The sequence below is a fragment of the Tamandua tetradactyla genome, chromosome 7, assembly GCF_023851605.1.
Source record: "Tamandua tetradactyla isolate mTamTet1 chromosome 7, mTamTet1.pri, whole genome shotgun sequence".
Classification (NCBI taxonomy): domain Eukaryota; kingdom Metazoa; phylum Chordata; class Mammalia; order Pilosa; family Myrmecophagidae; genus Tamandua; species Tamandua tetradactyla.
Genome location: NC_135333.1, coordinates 10,414,558 through 10,437,036, shown reverse-complemented (window position 1 = coordinate 10,437,036; position 22,479 = coordinate 10,414,558). Strand labels below are relative to the sequence as shown.

The following is a 22,479-nucleotide window of genomic DNA, read 5'->3' as shown; positions in this document are numbered from 1 at the left end:
CAAGTTCGAATCGAGACACTTTAGATGCGGTTGAACCTCACCCCTAATTTCACATGTGAGTAGGAGGCTCAGATCTAACCAATCCGAGAGCTGCTTTGCTCATGCTAGTCTTGGAGCCTGGGATTTCCTATCTGTAATTCACACATAATCTCACACGTGGAAGTCCTAATTATCTCCAAGCTCAAATATCATACCCTCTAGGAGTCTTCCTCAAATCTTCCACTTAGAAGTCATCTTTTCCTCATTTATATTCCTATTCTCATGTTGCATTTTAGTTTGTGTGCCTGAAGGTAAGGTGTTTGTGTATATAGTTTATTTTTCATAATAGATTATAAATTCCTTGAGGATTGAGACCAAACCTATACATTTTGTATACTTCTATACTTTGTGTGCCAGAGTCAGTGTCTTGCACACAGCAGATGCTCAAATATTTGAAGAAAAAGGAAAAAGAAAGATCATACTTAAATAAATGTATCACCCATTACAGATCTAAGATGTAAAATTCAGCTTCAAATTTACTTTTGACAAATTGTCTCATGATAGTTTTCAATGTAAAAATTTGGGAAGAAAATAGCTCCAAGAACTCATAAGGTTATCAATGGATTTTTGAGGAATACTAGGCTTTTTATAAATAGTATGTAGCACTGTGATAGCCTTTGGAGTAGAAAATTGTGGCGGAAAGTAGTTAAGTGCATATAGCAGCTGTATTTCAAAGTTAAATAATTTATTTTACAAAGACAATTATTAAAAAATATGAAAAAGCTTTTGATTATAGATATCATTATCTAAAAAATAATCCTTAAAAATATCCTTTTTCTGCTCTTGGGAGAAAAAAAGAGATAAAATAAATAAAATGTCATCTAACTTCCTCTGCAACATGCATAGCAGTTAAAATAAAAATCTAAGAACAGTCATGTACTAGCCTGAGCCAAACTAAACCAAAAGCAAATGGAAACGACTTCCTACTAAAGCCTTCAAATGGTTTCACAATGAAAATGTTGACAGAGCATTCAATGAAATAAAAACGCTAGGGGCCAACATATGTGCCAAATGCAGTGTGACTACATAAGAAAACTATAGAGCAATCAGTGATCAGTGGAGAGAAGGAAGGAGAGAAGGAGAGCAGGGGAGAGAGAGAGAGAGAGAGAGAGAGAGAGAGAGAGGTTTAAGAGAGCCAATGGAAACTACCAGATTGACTTTAATTGCCCTTGTGGTATTAGTAATTGAACCACAAAGGAGTTCATACAGCCTATTTGATTTCCTTCCTGGGATCAATCAGCCCGAAGGTTTTGCCTCCCTTGAACAAAAAAGGAGGAAAATGATCAAGACAGACATCTGAACAAACACGTGCTGTTTATATAGAGCAGTGTGGTTTCTAGAGCTGATTCTTAACCTGATTTGGCATATCAATTATTTGTACCCTTCTGCTTCCTCTTACGTAAACTCAAAGCTGTGCCATGCCTTACTGATTTACCCTGATAAGGTTTCACTGCCTGCTTTTACCAGCCATTTTCATGACCTTGGGCAATTCATCCACACAGTATCAATATTGGATATAGTGTGCATTAAATGGGAATGTTACATTTGAAATGTGAGTCCTCAAACATGAATATTTGTGCTCTAAAATAAAAGTTGAGGAACACTGGTAATTTAGACTAATCAATTCAAGAGAAAGACAGAGGTCTAAATTATACTGCGGTTTAAGTAATTTAGATGAATTTCCATTATACTATAATTGATAAGATATTAATAAACAGAAGCAGAGCTCTGTCATAGAAATCAAAATGAAATCTCAAGGTAATTCCAAATCACCCTCTTAACTACATATTTTAGAATTCATTCACAAATCATTCTTTCACAGAAGCAGGTCTGATGCCTGTGGGTCAGGTAGATTCATTGGATTGATCAAATGTTAGGGAAAAGACTTAGGCAAGATCATAAAAAATACATATCACCATTGATAATGCAGAAAGTTTATTCTTTTTTTCTAATTTTAATTTTTTTTTTTTTTTTTTTTACATGAGCAGTCACCGGGAATCGAATCCGGGTCCTCTGGCATGGCAGGCAAGCATTCTTGCCTGCTGAGCCACCATGGCCTGCCCAGAAAGTTTATTCTTGATTTAGGAATAATAAAGGGGTAGAGTTAGAGTTTTTAGTAGGAGGAAAACCTAAATATTATATATCAACATACAAATGGTAAAGAAGAGAAAACACAGTGACTGGCAGAGCTTGGACTAATATCTAAAGTCCAAGTCTCTTTCTCACATATCATTGTCTTGTTTTGATTTCTGTTTTATATTAATATGGAAGCCAAAGCTGTGGGAATGGAAAGTAGAGTAGTACATGGTCAGAGGCGACAATGATGTACAGCTTGCTCTGTGATGCGAATAAAAGCATGAGATAATAAACAGGAAAGCACAGCACCTCCCATATTGTAGGTGTGTAATAAAAATTTGCTGAGTAAATATGATAGACAAATTAAGCTTAAGATATAATTTAGTAATAACCTTCGTAATATAAATGTCCGATGTCTCACAGAATAGCCTTCCAATAGACATGTTTTACTGACAACTTGACTTAAAGCAATATAGGTATATAGTCTCAGTATTTCATAAGCAGAATGCCCTCAGTTCTGGAAATGTAGTCATTATTAAATTATTATAGGACAGATTATCAATATTTAGACATTCACTTATTTTTTTCCACCTCCTTTAGCTAGTATTGGAGAGAGTCTGACTGAGGAACTCATGCTAAAAAACAAGTCTGTATAAAAAGATTGGTAGAGCATATTTCTTCACGCTTTTAGTGGCTTGAGCAGAATTTTACTAATCATTCACTTTAAATTATTAAATGCCTAAGGCCCTGGAGTCATGCTATGTCAGATTAAGGGGTTCCTAAATATTTTTTATTGCGTTAACAGCTACACTTCTTGCATAACAACTCTTTGGGGGTTTTGAAGGACCGTTCTATCCCCCCCAGACATGTCCCATGTATGAAAATATCACATCAGTAGAATATCTCCATCCTGTTCCCTCCCTATCCTCTTTCTGATCAAGTGACATTGAATTCACATGCATTCATGCCTGCTGGCTTCCTCAGCAGTTTCTGGTGCTCCAGACATTTGTGCTCTTCAACAACGCTTTCCTGAGTTTTGTCCTGTGTTTGTTTCACCCTCCATTGATAGGTCTGGCCTTTGTCATCAATTCATGTCATTTCTTCACTGAAGCAGTTTACATCGTAGCCAGGCCTTGTTGACAAGATGGAGTAGAGCAAGCGTGCTCTACTGGATAATTAAAGCTACCGCCCTGATTTGTGTCTATTACCTGGACAATTGACTTGCTAGGAAGTCAATACTGAAGACATTATTAACTTGAAAGTATCCAGGCACTTCAAGTCAAAGCAATGGTTTTGCTCGAATTATCCAGATAATTGCTTCGAATCTATATTTTGCTTCACTAATTGAAATTTAACCATGGAAAGCATGGTTTAAGGCAGCCAATACCCTGATGGTCTCTAAATTGCACATTAATTTCTAGATCTTAAATTAGCAGCTGATTCATTACATTGTTATAAGGTGAATGAATACAACATCTAAATTCATATACAATGAGAAGGAAGGTAAAGTACCTTATGTGACTATGGATGAAAATGAAGCTGCATCAGCTTTAATACATTGTCCTTGAGACTGTGCCACTTAACCTATGTAATTGCCCTTGACTGAGGGCAAAAGGAGATGATATTGCATCTTTAGCAATCCTTTGTCTATAATTAGACAGATTATGACATAGTTCTCGGGTACACTAGAAAAATGGTCCTCTTGCCTAAAGAAATAGGGGATTTATTTTCAAGATTAACATAGGCTGGAGCTGAATTGGGAAACTGCATCTAGAAGAGGTGTCTATCCTCTTTTCTTTCTCCCTTGTGGGGGTCTCCTGGAAGCTCACTCAGAATCTCAGCATCTCTCAGTACATCTCCTCATTATTTTTTTCTTTGTCTTTGCTTGCACAAGACCTAGAATGGCTGCTTTACTCGCATACACCTTAAAATCCTTCAGCTCTGCTAATTATTTCAATCTAACAGTGCCCTATTTCTAAACCGTCAAGAGATGAATGTGGTCAGTTCTGTTTATCTTTTTGGACCAGGTGATTGTGGGGACTAACTGTGGGTCCATTGATCACTTCTAAGCCAATAAGCTTGGATGGGCCCACAGAGTCATGTGGAACAGAATTTTGCTCTGCAAGCTCATGAGCAGTGGGATAGAGAATGGATTCTTTTAGAAGGGTCTGTGGTGGAGGACAGGCAATGACTTACTTCTATGATCCAGAGCCCTACGGAAGGAGCTCATTGTATGCCCTTAAGGGTATTGCTGAGAAATTTCAGAATTCAGATCATTTATGTTTCTTCTCCAAATGATGATAATGTGTAACAATCATAACAAACACTTATTGTCTTTAATAAAAAGTAGCATTCTGGGGACTAATAAGTATCATTATGCAAACATATATAGAGTATCCATTAAATTCCAGGCACTGCTGCTTTTAATACCGCAATGAGCAAGACAGATGACATGCCCCATGGAGCTTAATTTATAGTAGGGAAAACCTGCTTTAAGCAAATAAAAAATCCTACATGGGCCAATATCTTATAGTGATAAGAACAGTGAAGAAAAAAAGCTGGATAAAGAGGTAGTAGCTATTGAAGGTTATTATTTAGATGAAATATCAGAGAAGACCTTTCTCAAGAAGTATCATTTGAGCAAGGACTTGAAGGAAGCACGCGACTGTCTGGGGGAAGAGGATGCACACAGAAAGAAAAGCAAGTAAAAAGGCCCCTAAGGTAGGAAGGTGCTGCCCCATGTCCTCTGGGAGTTCTAGGCAAGTCCAGTGGTGCGAGCAGGAAGCTAAGGGGTGGAGAGTGGTAGAGGAGGTGAGGTAAAAGAGAAAAGCAAGGGTCAGGTAAAAAATTTGGACTTTAACTGTAATTACCATGCTATAGGCAGGAGAGTGACATTAGCTCTTTAACATTTTACAAGTCTTCTCAGGCTGCCATTCGGATTATGGACAGTAGTGGGCCAGGAGGGAAAGTGGAGAGAGCAGTTGAGAGGTTGGCCATTTAAGAGGGTTTGACTAGAACCATAGCAGATGGATTATTCTAGTTTGCTAGCTGCCAGAATGTGATATACCAGAAATGGAAAGGCTTTTTAAAAAGAAGAGTTTAATAAGTTACAAGTTTACAGTTCTAAGGCCATGAAAATGTCCCAATTAAAGCAAGTCCATAGAAATGTCCAATCTAAGGCATCCAGGGAAAGATACCTGGATTCGAGAAGGTGAGTGAAGTTCAGGGTTTCTCTTTCAAGTGGAAAGGCACATGGTGAACATGGTCAGCATTTCTCTCTCATCTGGAAAGGCACACGGTAAACACTGTATCATCTGCTAGCTTCCTCTCCAGGCCTCAGGAAACTCCCCCAGGGGCATTCTCTTCATCTCCAAAGGTCACTGGCTGGTGAACTCTGTGGTTCTCTCAGCCTCGTGGCTCTGCTCGGCTTGTTGTTCTCAAAAGGAACTCTCTATTTCTGATTATATTCTCCAAGATACTTCTTCTTTTATAGGATTCCAGTAAACTAATCAAGACCCACGTAGAATGGGTGAAGACATGTCTTTATCTAATCAAGTTTAATAGCTACAGTTGATTGAGCCACACCTCTGTGGAGATAACCTAATCAAGTTTCCAACCTATAGTGTTGAATAAGAGTAAGAATAAACCGTTGCTCTCACAAGATGGTTTAGGATTAACACATTACTTTTTTAGGGTACATAAATCCTTTCAAACCAGCACAGGGATGATTAACAAAATAATGAATTCATGGATTCAGGATGAATTTTGATGATAAAAGTGATGGAATCAGGAGTATAAGCAAAACAAAAGAGTTAAGGATTCCAAAAGATGTTAGCCTGAATGAATAGGTAAATGGTGTTGCCATCTACTGAGATGGGGAAGATCCAGAGAGCCAAGGTTTTGAGCATGGGGTATCAAGAGTTCTTTCTTAGACATGTGAATTTTGAGGTTTATATTAGTCATTTAAGTGTCGCTGCTGATAGGAAATTAGATGTCTAATTCTGGGTCAGAGGTAGAGACTGGACTGAACAAGAAGTAAGAAGATATCTTCAAAGTAAAGCAAAGATTGCCTATTGAAACAGTTGTGTGGAAGAGAACTGCCTGTTAATCAGTGCTACCTCTTTTATCTTATCTTTGCATCCACAAAAGTTTCCAACTTTATCATCACAAATAGCCATCCTAATTATGATACTTTAATTACTGCTTAAGTCCTTGCTCATATTATAATGACAGTTCCTTGCTCATAACTACTTTTGCCATTTTTTATTTTGCTAGTGCAAAAAAATCTTATTTATGTTACCTTCCCCACAAAATTATGAGTTTATGTCTCCTGCCCTCTTTAAAATGAACTTAATGCTCATATCTCACATTAATTTCGTGGGACTCATCCTCTACATTGTACCCCCAGATCACTACCTTCCATTTATACTACGTAAATCCTCCAATATTTTTGAGGTATTACTGTATTCCAAGCAATGTTGCTTTATAAATGTTCTGATTCTTTTTAATACACATCACAATGCTTGGAGCAGTGTGTTGCTGACAATGTTAAAACACTAATCAATCATAACCCATAATGTTTAAATAGTAGTTTATTCTTTCCAAAGAGTATGTTCATATATATTATCTCACTTAAGCCTCTCAATAAACCTATGAGGGAAATATTGTTATCTCCATTTTATAGGCATTTGTACTGAACATCTTTTATGGCATCTGTTCTAGAAAGTAAAGAGGATGTGGAGAAGTGTGGAAAACTGACACCTAGTTCCACTGACTTACAATTTGAAATAATATTTACATTTAATTAGATAGAAAATGAGAACAAACCAAAGATATAGTTGTGAAGCAATTAGAGGTGCAGTGGCCTGTTTTATATGAGCAAACATTGTTAACTGTGAGGACAAGAAGCTAGATTTCCAAAAGCTTCTTAGACCAAAATTATAGTGGTTTTTAACGGTATGTTAAATAGGTTGTAAGTCATCGGTTATTTTATTATTACCTATCAATATGAAAATGAGAATGAAAGGTTGCTGGAAAGTGCAGTATATCATTTTCTGTTGTTTTATGCTAAGTATGTTTTTTAAATCAGTAATGTAAACACACAGAACCCAAAGACCTCTGCTAGATTGGAAAAACCTTTCTCATTTATCAGCTGATTATAATTGTTAATGAGAAAGAACAAGACCTATTTACTCTATTTCTCTATATTCTTTTATAGAAAACACTCTGAAATGAAAGAACAAAAGGCTACCATAAGCCTAAAAAGCAAAGGGATTTTCTCTTTGTCTTTGTCTCCTTATTAATGTCATGAGCACTCTGATAGGTTGATTGCTTCAAAGAAAAGTTTAGTCTACTTTGTTAACTCAATTCCTTCCTCATTATGAAAAAACATGAAGAGGACCTAGTGGATTCCTTCATTTTCTATAGTAAGACTGTTTTTAACATATGTCAATATTTTATGACAAGAAATTGCTGCTTTTGTTTAGAGCACATTTCTTGAGGCTAATGTATTTTCTCATTGACTAGCAACCAGGAAACAAGCTGTGTTACTTTAAACAAGTCATCTAATTTCTTAATTCTGAATTGCCCCAAATAGCAAGTGAGGCAGTAGAGCTGTATGCTCTCTATTCTTACTTGAAAATTTAAAACTCTATGAGTCTACTGGTGTGCCTAATAAATTCAATATAAGAATATGCCCCTCTGGTAGCTTTCGATGCTTTGCAAGTTTCTGTTCCTGTCTGTTGTCTTCTGTCCATGAGCTATCACTTTGAGTCACAAGGATTTAATTACGCATGAATATCAATTATTCCTGAATATAGATCTCCAGTCCCAGTACTCCCCAAACTGTATTTGTAGAACACAAGATATTAATAGTAATTCAACCAGAAAAAAAATAAAAAGGTTCCAGTGGATGTAAATTTTAGGTTCTGCTTGCTCTACCCTCCATTTGGAGGTAAAGTACACAAAGTGTATTAAGTGCTTTTAAAAATCCTGTAGTACAGAAGCTTGTTTCAGCCAATGTTTTCCAAATGCATTTGGGGTATCTGCTGGTGTCTGATTTTCTATCTTCTCTCGGCCCCTGTCAATACTCAGTTAACACAGAACCAGACGGCCTGGTACTCAGGTGATTTTATCTGTATTATGGTCCTTGTGTGGTTGCTCAAGTGGGTCAGTGGAGGAATAGACTCTCCCCTTTTAAAACTTCTTAAACAGCAAATAGGTCCTCACTCCTTTTTCTCTTCTGCAGTGAAAACCAATGCTATGGTTCAAAATATCTAATCAATCAAAATCTGGATGATTGCTCAAATCAGAACAACAAAAATATAAAGTGTCAGGTTGGGTGATTCAGTTTGCCTGTGAACAAATGCTGCAATATTTATGATTTTACTATTGTTCTCCTTTGGTAGAAAGAACAGATGTTGAGGATATTTTGAAATACTTAACTGAATTCTTACTGTAGAATGCAAAAACTCAGAGGGAGGCAAAATCTTTAGAAGAGCAAGTATTTCAGACAAAATTTATAAGGCAGTGTTCCTGAAGTCACTTCATAAAGACTTATTTTAGTTCATATAAGGAAGTAAGATGAATGATATTATTTTATGAAATCCAACCATGCAAAATAAACTTCCTTATGACAGATCCTGTCAGTGAATAATAAAATTTCTCGTTCATATTGCAATAAAGTTGGTGAATATTATAAGTTTTATGTGCACATATATCTTAGTACTTATTTAGGACTTAGTCTAAGCCTAGAGCTACTTAAACATTACAGCTCACCTGTGAACTCTATTATTAAACAAGGTCATTCTTATCACACGTCACAATTGCAGCCTACCTTAGTTAATTGTTAATAGCTCAGACCTGTAGTTTTCGGTAACCGGTTATCAGGTCAGTGCCGTGTGGACAGTTATTTGAAGTGAAACTAATTCTGCACCTCCCTTATTCTAATCATTAAACAAATTATCTTCTGTAGGATGAGGTCAAATGCATACATTTGAGGGTCAAGAAGATAATGAAGATAATAATCGTGGTCTTATGAAGGTCATAATAGTGGTCTCAGAAGGTAGGGTTCATGGTCAAACATTCACAGTTGGAACTCTCCATAGCATTCTATGACTAAATTCTTTAACTCTAAGATGTTATTTTAAAAAGGAGAGTTTATTTCATAGTAGTTTCCTTGGCTTTTCCATCTTTTAAGGAGTGAGTTTTCTATAGGGAGAAAGATTTAGGAAAACAAGGAAGATGTCTACGCTGGTTAATAAGCAGAAATGAGACATTTAAAAAGGTTGTGCTTTTGCCAGTCTTAACGCAAAAAATACCAAGGCAAGTTTTGTGTTATAGGTTAATGTGTGCAGAGGAAATCATTGATTGAACGCATGAAGGAAACTAACAACAACAGGAAAAGAAGTCAAATATATTGTAGCTGTCAAGCAAATATCAATTATGTTTATATACTACAATTTATTTTCCCCTCCCAAAATGTATAACTAAATAGTCACTCTTATTTAAAATATAGGGTGGGATCATATAATTTTTTTAAATGCTCAGAGATCAAAGATTCCAAATGTGAGTTACTGATTGTACAGAGGTAGAATTGTCTGGAAAAATGGTATTATTTTACTAAAAATGGGTAAGCATTTCTTTGTAGGTTATAGAATGAAACTCAGTAAAGGAAGAAAACAGACATATATTAACAGAAAAATAAGTATTAGGATTTTGGTATTTTTATTTCCACTCTCCTTAGATTTCCAAAACCCTTTTCTTCAATATAGCATACCAAATACATGGTTTGCTCAAATGATATTCACTGATATTAGACATTCATGGGTAATCACACTTCTGGGACACTTTGTTCTCAAAGTAAGGGCAGCTTTTTCCAGAAGCATCTTTGTCTTTGTCAATCAGAGATGGTCCTGATAGGTTCACAAGGAGAAGTCTATTTCTGGGCCAAGGTAAAGCAGAACTTCGGCTCTTTTGATAAAGTCTAAATTGTGTACACGTCACCAAGATAGGAAAGGACTCTGATCTTTAGAGATTCAGCTAAGATACTGCCCCCTTGGAGAACTGCTTGGGCTGGACCTGTTAGTTAAACTGAGCAAAACATTCCAAGTAATGTAGGGTTTGCCACCTCATGGTGGAAGTTTGAGCCCATTCTCTTCATTTCACAACGGAAACACCTGAGGCCCAGAGAGGTCATGTGACATGGTGGAGCCCTCACAGCAAATGAGTGCAGCTGGGACTTTAATCCAAGTACAGCACTTGACAAACTTCCTCTTTAGAGATAATCATCAGGCATTTATTGAGTTTTTACAGTGAACAGAACACTGAACTCTGATTCTGGAACCATATCTGAGAGATAAAACCCAAAGCAGGCATTTTTCAAAAGTTAAAAAATAAATAAAAATCATACAACAAAAAGTAAAGCAGTGAGTCAGGTGCTATCAGTTTTAACACTATTGAAAGCACTAAGGAAATCACTATTATTTTTGTAAGTCATGACAATTTGACATGAATAATGAAAGCAAGGAGGAATAAAGAAAATGAAAAGCAGTCTTGGCAACTAGTCCAGTTTCTCATTTAGTTGCCTGCTCTTGGGATATTTGTAAACAAGCATTTCCAAGAATTCATAAACTAAGCCAAACGAATTTAGTGACAGGTGTTAACAAATATCAACTCCACGTTGGCTTTGACCTCACCACTCTAAGAACTTTAAGTTGATCTCTATTGATTTTTTTTTTAGTAGCTAGATTTCAAGCACCTTTAACTGTGGCAGACATTTTTGGTGGAGGGACAGCCTTGGAAATCTTTCTTCCTGATTACCTTCAGAAGCCAACTCCTAACTAAATTCAGACTCTCCTGACAACAGCAATAGGTGAGATCATTTCCATTTGCTATTTACTCGGCTTGAGAACATCCTGCCCCAGGTTTCATCTGGCCTTGCCCAGTATGGGTGGAACTACCCACTGGTCCACTTAAAGTTGTTTCTGCAGCTGGGGAATAACAGTCATGAATCCGTTTTATTACTGAAGGATTTTACTCCTTTGCTCTCACATCACATAAATAGGGCACATTATTTCTTAATAATTATTATGTAAGTGTAACACAATCAAGACTGGTGATATAGAAAACAATAAAAAAAAAGCAGACCAGGCTCATTAAGGATTTTCCTCTGTCAAGTAATATACTATTCCTCAACTTTTTAAATGCTTCAAATTTTTGCTAGATAAAGTCATTCTGCTGTGACAATACAGAAGTCTTCTCTGAGGTCATCAATACTAGCCTCTAAGTTGGGCACGCCTGACACCACATTTTTGAGTCTTAAGAGTTTTTACCTGGGCTTCTATGATCAATAATAAACTTGCTACTGAAAGAATTTAGCCAAGAGATTGTTTAAATGAAACACAAATTCTTAAGACCTAATCCTACCACAACAAAGTCATGTGTCATCTTTTCAGCCAAGCAACTGGCATGGACTTACTGTGGTCTCGGTCCTTCTTTTGGTTTCTTTTTTCCATTCAGTTGCTCAAACAGAAAATGGAATAATTGAATTTTTGTGTGTGGTAACCAGTGCAGATGAATATTGCAGGGTTCTACTGTACTAGAATCTCATGCAAAACTCTAACATTCCATTCCATTGGGCTATTCTGTTATTTTCCTTATTTAACAATTCTAACACACTAAAATGGTAGCACTTTCATCAAATTTAGCATCTGATCTCAGGAGAATTAAAAAAGAAATAGATCTGCAGTTTGATTCTGAGATTTGGTAGCAAGTTAGTGCCAAATATTTCTGAATAAATGATTTTGGCCAGTTGAAAAATAGTGCCAGCTTACTATTTGGTGTTAGTTTAATAGTCACTTTGTGCTGAAAATTGAAAACCCCAAGCTCCTCAAAAGCCTAATTTCACAAAATCTACTCATAATTGAAGGATTTACTATTTTTCTAAATTACACTGCAATTTTTTTCAAATAGCAACTACTATGAAAGGAATGACAGAAAAAAGCGACTTCGCAAAAATATACTAAAATATTTGACAAAATTGTGCAAGAACTGCCAGAGTTTTAGTGTTTAATATTTAGTAGCATGACTGACCAAGGTCCAAGATGTGAAGTTGCCATGTTTAAGAAAATGGGGGAAAATCACTCTGAAAACTAACAATACAGTACACAATAAGGTAAGAATGTGCACTTTATAATATAAAACCTGTGTACACATAGTAGCTGCAAAAAGCCATTTGGTCTTCTCTTGGCTTATAAAAATGATGTTCCAGATTTCATTGTAAAATTGGCAACCTTCAACTCTTTCGTGAGGCAGGTGTCTTGTTTTCAAGTTCTTGCACCCAGCCTGTGTCATGAGGTCTGCAGTGTTTTTCTCCAGGTTGTTAATGCAACTATTCATATCATCAGTTCTTCCAGTGATTTGTTCAGACACAGTCTGAGATTGATCTTGCATCTATTGCAGGAGTGTCTGCAGCACCAAGGTGAGAGTCTGCACAGCGGTGGGATAAGTCTTGGCCATCGCCCCAGTTTCCAGCTTGGGGCCGGGGTCTCTGCTTGCAGTCCCTCACTGCTGCATTTGTCTCCGCAGACGCCTGATCTCCATGGATTTAAAGATCTGCTTCAGTGATTCTTTCTGAAAAATTATCTTTTATTCACTGTCTTTAGATATGGGGCTTGTTGTTACACATATTAATATTATTGGCACTAGGTTATAGGGAATAAATATCAGATAGACCACAAAATGATTACCTCTTTTAAGGCTCTTCAGTCCATCTGATAACTGAATTAGCTCAAATTTGGTACAGTGGAATCTATAAGTATCCTCTGTTAGCTACACTTGCCTAACCAGGCAAACTCTGCGAAAGGAGGTCCAAGAACCTACTGGGAAACTAAGGTCAAACTAGGTCTGAAAAATCAAATTCCTTTCAGGGCTGGAAAAAACATGGCCAAAATAAAGCTTTGTCATCAAAGCCCCTCCCTGGGACCAGCCCTAGAAAAGAAAACGGAGAGAGGGTGTATACCTTGCTTTCCGGGTGCAGAAAATCTACTCTCCAGCATCTATTTTCCATCCATCAGTGCCTTGAGTTATTCCAGGAAAGGGAAGCTTTACACTCTGGTTTATAAACGGCAGACTCGTTAGTCTGGGGATGTACCACAGCTGCTCGGCAGGACACACTTGGGCTTGAGATTTTGTCTCAACTTGTAACCAGTGTATTTAGCATTCTAAACTCAAGGGATATAACTATGGAGCAATTTTGTTTTCCTCTAGTGAGTGATTGCTTCCCCCCCCCCACCTGCCCCCCCTAACTCCCTTGAATCACTTTCCTGTGCCTCAGTGATACTTTAATGATGCCTTAACGATTCTGAGTGTTTTCAGTCATGTTAGTACAACTCAGTCCAGTTAAAAATTTCAATCTCAAACCCGATTCTAATCTCTTCCCCACACTGGGCAGCACTGACTTGAAGGAGATAGGTGTGGTCAAGCATCTTCTTTTTTAAAACACCTTCTCCCTGCCCTCCCTCTTCCAGCCTAGTTTCTCCGGTTTGTTAGGGCCAGGAGAAAAGAGGGAAGAGAAAAGTACGACTTTATTGATTAGGCCACTATCAGAGTAATCACCTTGATGCAGTGACTTCTTGTCTGGCTCAAATTGACAGCCTGTCAAGCCTTTCTTTGTGGCTAGAGCTCAAATCCAACTCATCTGTGGGCACTTTGTAAGTTTTCAGGGTCCTCCACTGTACTTTTTCCCGATGTGGGAGCTCCAGCTTCAGCTTGGCCTCTTTCACACCAGTTTTCCTTTGTCTCCCACTTTTTGCCTCTGGAAAAACTAACTTTCTTCAATCACCCTTGGCCTGTGGTACACTCATACATCCCCAGATTGTGGGGTGTAGCTGGCTCCAGAATTGCCCTTGCTATCTCCCTCCAGCTTCCTTTCCCTTGTTTAGCCAGGGACTTGGACAGTGTGACATGGGGGAATGAGAGAGCAGGATCCTTTTCTGGAAGGCATCTCCAAACTTTATAAGGAATTCTCTTGGAGCTACCCTCACTTGACTTGAGAGAGGAGGGAGAGTTCCCTTCCTTTCTTCTTCTATTTTGGAGGATTAGAAGATGCATCTTGTCTGTGAAGTCCTGATGACTTCTTCCCTGCTCTCATTGTCTCAACATTCTTTTAAATTGCTGCATTGAAGTAATACTGGGTTTGACAGGGCTCATTCCTTCACCTCTAGGTCAGCTTTTAACACATGTAGTTCCAATTTTGGGGCCTATCTTTAGAATATTGAGAAAATTAAACTTTTCTTTAGACTTCATTTTAGGGCCCTTTAAGAATTCCTGAACCTCAGGGAAGGGTCCATTTAGCATAGTTCATTTCAGCTTCTATTGGATCATAGGTAGCTTTAAATTAGAACTTCACCTTTGCTTCCATATAAGGGTGTTTAGGCTAAGCCTGAGATCTCCAAATTTCTCTAATTCCCAGAATCTCTTTCTCTCTTTGCTCCAGTCACCCATACGTAAGTGATTCTGGCTCCTGCTCTTAATCTTTTTCCTAAGTAGAGCCTCTAAAGACAGAATGCTAGCATCCTGAATGCCAAAGTCCCCTTCAGCTGACTAAAATTACTAAATTTTTGAGTAACTTGGACATATGGGAAACTCTAGGATAAAATTAATCTTATTTTAACATTTTGGCTTTGGCTTCTAATTTTGAGGGACTAGAATAAACCACATATTGCGTGGGGAATTTCCATAGTCAGGAGTAGAGATAAGCCTATTCTTCTACATCATGTTTTCTCTCCATGGCCTTTACCCTAATTCCCACATGTTTTTCTAAAACGATGAGTGGCATGCATTATATCAGACAGAAACAGGAACTGATCAGGCACAATAGGAGAAATAGAAACAATTTAAAAGAACCCTTCAAGAGGGAAGGATTACAAGAGAGGTAGACCCAAAGAGATTGATCTTCAACCTGGTTGATCCTAAAAGGAATATTCCAAAAGAGATTTCCACCGGGAATAATTTCTTTTAGAACTTTTACCCTACCCCACCCCCACCTCAAAGTTGTGCGCTCCAGAACCAACCTTTGGCTTTGAACCTGGTCAGCAGCCAGTGTCCTGGCACGAGGTGAGGCTATGAAGGAAGGTGGAGAAGTTTGATCGCCACCTAGAGCTGGAAGCAGGTTTCTAACCTTTGACATACCTTTCCCTCAAGGACAGGGTCACTAATTCAGGAGCCTTAATTTCTGGGTTGCGGTGCAAATATGTAACGTTCTTTATTTTATCTTTTCTCAAGATGAAGTTATTTTTTCATTTTTTGGGCTACAAATCAAGAGAAAAAGGGGAAAAACCCACAAATTCCCTCAATTCTTCTCCCATATGGACTTTAAGTCTGCTCCTATCCTTTTTCAATAACATATGTTTTTTTCTTTTTTAGAGAAGTTGTGGGTTTACAGAGCAATCATGCACAATGCAAGGTTCCCATATACTGCCTATTATTAACACCTTGCAGTGGTGTGGAAAATGTGTTACAATTGATGAAAGGACATTTGTATAATTGTACTATTAGCTATAGTCCATGGTTTAACTACTTTTGCATAGTGCAGTTCCATGGATTAGAAAAAAGTATTCTTTAACGTATATAAACATGTAATATTTCCTCTTTTATCACATTCAGATATCTATTTCAGTGCTTTTAATTACATTCACGATGTTGTACTCCCATCACCACCATCCATTCACAAAGCATTTCCAGCATTCCAAATAGGAATCCTGGATAGTTGCATGTACTTCAAAGCCTGCTACAACTCTTAAGGAAAAACAAAGAAAGAAAGAGAGCTTTTGGATGAAATCAATTTATAGGTAAAAGGTTAGGGCATCTAAAATATCAAGAGAAAACTGTGACTCACGTACCAGAACCCTGATAAATGATGCATTATATAATAAGTTATTGGGACCTGGTGAATAATATAGTACATAATCTGAAACAGATTTATGGGAACAATTACAATTATCCTGTCACATTCTCTTCAAAACTGATCTAACACTATTTGAAATGTTCAGATGATGTTTACTTTTTTATGGGAAGTTGTTCCTTGGAATGAAAAATGATGAATTAGGATGTTGCTGAGGCATCTGAACTTTGTACAATATTTTCAAAATTGTAAAATTAAAAAAAATTACAATATTTATGTACAAGTGATATAAATATTTCCCCAATTCTCTGGATATTTCATAATAATTTGTTTGAAATTTCAGATATCTGTTGAAAATGCTAAGGGCAACTAGAACTCTTTAAATGTCTGCAGTATAAAATTAAAGCTAGTTGCTGTGGAATTTGGACAATAAGCATTACAATGCCTAAACAAACCTATGTTGCTTGAAATTAAATATTATGTTAGAGGAGTATACTTTTATGTATTTTCAGCTGTGAGTTTTCTAAAACTAGTTACACATATGCAAATGCGTAGTTTAAGTAGTTTAATTAAAAGTGCAAATGTAAACAATGGCTTGCAAATGCAAATAATGGCTTTTAATCTTAAATACTGAGCCAGAATATCTCAGGGTACATTACACACCTCCTTGGAGATTTATCACAGGATTTTGGAAGCAAATTCACTCTTTCAGATTGCCATTCAAATTCTCCCTTTTGAACAGTTTGGAGTGGAGCTCCAGCTTTTCAATGCAAGAACAGCATCCATCTGTTCCAAGCACAGTAAGAGGATTTCCCTGTTTACCTGTGCAGCATCTGTTGAACACCTGACACAGGGCGCAGAGGAGGAAATGAAACTTCCTGCCCACAAGAAACATAGGCTCTTGATCAGAAAATATGTCATGACATAAATATTCATAATGAAAGCAGAAACAATGAGGACCAAGGAATTTGCAAAGGAAACACTACAGAATTACAGAGCATTGATTAGAAATATTTTGTGTAAAGGATTTATCTGAGGTAAGTCACAAAACATTGCACCCAGAGAAAAAAGAATGGATAAAAAGGTCAAAGGGATGAATAAGATGTGTTTAGGAAATGGCCGATAGTTCTGTTTGGTTGAAGTATGGAATAAGGTAGGGACCAAAGTGTAAAAGGCGTGAAGAAACCTCTGAGCTGTTAAGGAGACCTCTGGGAAAGCTGGGGATGTGGACCTGGAGCAGAGGCTGGGGTTCTAGATCCTGATGTTATCTGCATAAAGGACATATTAGGAGCTGCAGGAAGGGGAGATCTCATAGAGTAAGAAATCAAGAGCATAAAAGGTGGTGGAAAGAACCCTGGAGACCTGCCACTTAGGGGTATAAGCAAGAACAAGAAAACTGACAGGGACAGAAAAGCAGTGTTAGTGAGTGCTTGTGAAGGAACGTCAAAGAAAGGATAATCAACAGGGATAAATGATGCAAAGGACTGAAAAGGCCATGGGATGTGGGGATTAGGAAGTTACTGGTGATGATTGAGCTATCCATTCAGTTAACAGGTGAGGCAGAAACATTCGCTATGTATCCGTTTTAATTGCAGCAGTTATTTCCTAAACCATTCCCTAGTGGCATGAGAATGTTAAGGCGCATTTCAGAAGTGCAAAATTTTCCACTGTGGAATAACTTGGGCACTGTGAAAAAAAGTCTTCCTTATCATGTCTGAAAATAACCTCCCCCCCCCAAAATCAGTGCATACAAAGTCAAGAGTGAAAGTGACAGTAAATTTAAGCTGTCTGGATTTTGTAGTGAAATCACATTCCAAGTTATTCACCAGGTTGTGGTATCTACCAATATGCAGAGAGAGACTTGTTTGAGCAAAGCTAGATGTTTTCAGTAATAATTGAAAATTAAGTTCTTTCTAAGTTTCATTATAAAAATGGAAATGTGTTACTAGAAAACAAATCTATTTTATTCTAGATGAAAAATAAAAATCTAACCAAGAATGAAGCCAAAGACTTAAACTTAAGGAAAACTAAGTAGTTTTCTGAAAAAGAAAAAGGAAAGAAAAGACAAAAGTGCATTTCCTTGGAAATGAAGTCTTATCTGGGATAAACATTATTTAAGAACCAAACATACAAGTTAGAAGTAGTTGGGCCTACTAATACTCTCTACTAATGTTGGGCCCTTTGTTTCTTAATGTAAATATACTAATTGTCATTTGTTTGACTAAGGTCTTCGGGGTTCATAGCACATTAAACGGTATTTGCCGTTATTGATTTGTCATGAGCTACAGATTTGTACATAAGTAGGAAGGTTATTTTCATAAAATGAGGCATAACTCTGGGAGATGAAGGACTTTTCAATAAAGCAGCATGAATGTATCTTGTTTAATAGTCATTGAATATGATAGAGACTCTTTAATTAAAGAGAGACACTGTTCTGATACAGTGTGAGAATATATAAATCTTATGGTTATGGGTCTTTTAAACCCTAAGATTATCTATTGGAAACAAGCAAAAATGTACAGCTTGAAGTGAGGAAGGAGTATTATTTATCTTATAAAATAATAATTTTTGATATTTTTAAATGATACAACAAAATAATTTATATAAAGGTAATTAAGTTTTTTATTCTCCAAGAAAATGATTACAGGATCTTTTACCGGTCTTAAAATCTTTTCATGGTTAAGCTATAATTTCTGCTAAAGAACCTTCATGTTTTTTCTGCATACATATATAAGTTTTCTTAATGAGAAGAATACTAAGGTAAAGGAAATGCTATTTCAAATAAGATGGCTGGTAGAAGGAGGACACCTTTCATAGCTGGAAAGTTTAAAAGAGAAGCTTTCCAGTTACAATGCAACTCAAGATCCAAGGGCTGAGCCCTCATGCCACTGAACATTTTCTATTTAAAAACTGGTGGCACTTTTCCATTTTTTAGAGTCACTGAGGTGGGTTGCATTTAATCTGTTACTTAGCAACTGTATATATTTAGTAAATATGTTATTATCCAGGATCCAAATAAAGGTATTCCAATTCAGTAGAAAACATTATAATTTAATTGGTAACAAATGGTAATCTTAAAATGCTTTTTTCCCCTATTTGATTCATAGCAACCCAAACATAAAATCAACATGGATTTCTTGAGAGAATATATATATTTTCTACTTATTCATGCTTGTTTCCAAATTAACCACTTTCAGTGATGCTAATATATCATAGATTTTCAACTATGGAAGAAATTCAATATTTGCCTGCCTGATTTTCAATTCAAGCAGGTTTTATTCAAATCCAAGTCTATCTATAACCTAAAAGTGATCTTGGCCATTACTTTCTTTTCTGAATCTTTCTTCTTCAGATTCAGAGTGTAGAGGCAATAAGCAAAATAACAGCCTGACCCAGCAGCTTAACCTCTTTTTGTACTTTAAATCAGATCAGTGTATCGTCATTTCCCCATCCTTGATGTAGGATCAGAGTCTCTGATTCACTGATAGATTTTCCTCGGTCTTTCCTGCATTAACATAATCATTGTTGCAAATTTCCATTTTTAGTTTTTAATATCAAGTGTAGCTTATAAAAATTGTAAAGCAAATTGAGCTAAGAATTTGGTAATAATTTTACATAGTTTAGTCACATTTTAGAGTTATTTCTTCCATAACTCACTTCACAAATGATTTAGGAGGTGGTGGTAGAGGAGGGCAACATGAACTTGCCTCAACTAAGTTGCTAAGCTATTTAACTTACTTTTCATGATAAAAATTCCTTTCTTTATACACCTATGTTTTATAGGATTTTGTGATGTTTAATTAAAATGTAGAGTAGATGGTATAAATAGACGAGAGCACCTGGCATCAGGTAACTAGGACTGTGTCAGTATTTGTAGGAAGAATGGAAAATTCCAGGTAATTTTTTTTTTTTTTTTAAAGGAAAGACAGAGAGAAGGAAGGAAGGATAGAAGGAAGGAAGAGAGGAAGAAAGGGAAACATCTTTTAAACATTTTCTTGTTTTATTGTATTTTGTTTCTCCGTTTTCGTTACATGGGCTGGGGCCGGGAATCGAACCGAGGTCCTCCGGCATAGCAGGCAAGCACTTTGCCCGCTGAGCCACCGCGGCCCGCCCCAATTCCAGGTAATTTTAAGTCAACCAACAGCATATAAATTAAAGAGCTTCCACAGTATTGCTTCCCTCAAACCATTTTCAAATACATGTTTTTCAAAGTAAAGCAGTAGTTTAACATTTCGTGTAATCTGAAAGATTATAGATTGGCCTACTTATGACATTTCTACAGCACACAAAATTTCTTCTTTTTAATTTTCTTTCATAGACATTTCAGCCTTAGTGAGCAAGGTGGGAGCACAGTGTCTGCTCTTCCAAGAGGCTGTGGTAGCTGAGCATGACCCTCCTTAAACTTGTGGCCTACTTTTTATAACACAGTGTTGAGCTGATTATAGAGTTTCGAGAGGGTGGAGTGGGAAGAGATGAGGCTGGGAAAAGGTGCTGGGCCTCTTCACTGTGTCATGAATGCCACGTTAAGGAGGTAGTACCTTAGTGACTGCTGTATTTTTTTGGAGGTAGTACCTCAGTGACTGCCGTATTTTTTTTTTTTTTTTTTTTTTTTTGCATGGGCAGACACTGGGAATCGAACCTGGGTCTCCAGCATGGTAGGCAAAGACTCTGCCTGCTGAGCTACCATGGCCCACCCAATGACTGCTGTATTTTTACCTTTATCCCTATGCTTTAATTTGTTAATGCTACTGGAAATGCAATATAGCAGAAATGGGTTGTTGTTTTATTATTATTATTATTTATTGCATCGTATAACACATATACAAAGCAAAGAAATAAAAAAGCAATAGTTTTCAAAGCACTCTTCAAGAAGTAGTTACAGGATATCCTAGAGTTTGTCATAGGCTGCCATACAATCCTCTCATATTTTCCCTTCTAGCTGCTCCAGAACATAGGAGGCTAGAGGGCTTAAATATTTTTTATCATCACAATCGACTTTTTCCTTCTTTTTTGTGAAGAATAACATATATACAAAAAAGCTATAAATTTCCAAGCACAGCAACACAATTAGTTGTAGAACATATTTCAGACTTCGACATGGGTTACAATTTCACAATTTTAGGTTTTTACTTCTAGCTGCTCTAAAATACTGGAGACTAAAAGAGATATCAATTTAATGATTCAGCCTTCTTATTCATTTGTTAAGTCTTATCTTCTATGTATAACTCCACCATCACCTTTGATCTTTCCATACCTCTGTTTAGGAGTGCCTGGGCTATGGCCATTCTGAATTTTTGATATTGGAAGGGTCTGTCACTAATATGGGATAGGAAGATGGAACTATCTGATGTTCTGGGGAGGCTGGGCTAGGTTTCAGGATTTATCTGGACCAGGGGCCCATCTGGAGGTTGTAGGTTTCTGGAAAGTTACTCTAGTGCATGGAACCCTTGTGGAATCTTGCATATTGCCCAAGGTGTTCTTTAGGACTGGCTGGAATGGTTCTGTTTGGAGACTGGCAGGTTATGATAGGTCGCAAGGTCTACCTAAAGCTTGCATAAGAGCAACCTCCAGAGTAGCCTCTCGACTCTATTTTAACTCTCTCTGCCACTGATACTTTATTAGTTACACTTCTTTTCCCCCTCTTGGTCAGGATGGGATTGTTGATCCCATGGTGCCAGGACTGGATTAATCTCTAGGAGACCTCTCTCACATCACCAGGGAGACTTTCACCCCTGTATGTCATGTCCCATGTAGGGGGGAGGGCAATGATTTCACTTGCAGAGTTGGGCTTAGAGAGAGAGAGAGAGAGAGAGGCTATATCTGAGCAACAAAAGAGGTCTTTCAGAAGTAACTCTTAGGCATACCTATAAGTAGGCTAAGCTTCTCTGCTACCTACATAAGCTTCACAAGAGTAAGCCTCATGATCGAGGGCATGGCCTATTGATTTGGGTGTCCCTAATGTTTGACACAGTATCAGGGGATTCCATGATGGTAAGGTTTAATAGTTTCATAGTCTACTCCCCTCTCTCAGGGGGCTTTGCTAATACTTTTTGATTATCTGCTTAATATACTCTAGGATGTTTCCAGGCATTACATTAATCTACACAGGTTTAAAGGACGTCTTTCTTATTCTGTACTCCCTGTGTTTCAGTTGTTCAAATGAGCTATACAGGTAGGTTGAATTAGATTATGCACTATAGAAGATTTCAGTTCCAGACCAAATAAATCTTTCTTCCATTGGTCTCAAAGAGTATGTGTGGTTCTAATGTATAGACACTGTCTTCCTTACCCCTATGTTCTGATTTACTTTAGCCCCAGCCTGTTCTGCCTAATTCTTATCTCAAATATCAGGTTATATATATAATATATCCTCCAAAAATCCAGAAATAATAATCACCACTCCAGACTTAATGTGTCTGCTCTAAAAGCTTACAATCTAGGCCCCTGTTTTCTTATAAGCA

General features: G+C 37.1%; 1 protein-coding gene and 1 pseudogene across 1 annotated transcript in view; both read right to left on the bottom strand.

Annotated features, from left to right (window-relative positions):
* CHRM3 (cholinergic receptor muscarinic 3) overlaps window positions 1–22,479 on the bottom strand; it is an 887,892-nt gene that overhangs the window by 643,002 nt on the left and 222,411 nt on the right. The gene's annotated exons all lie outside the window — the stretch shown is intronic.
* LOC143689479 (heat shock factor-binding protein 1 pseudogene) lies at window positions 12,253–12,788 on the bottom strand (annotated as a pseudogene).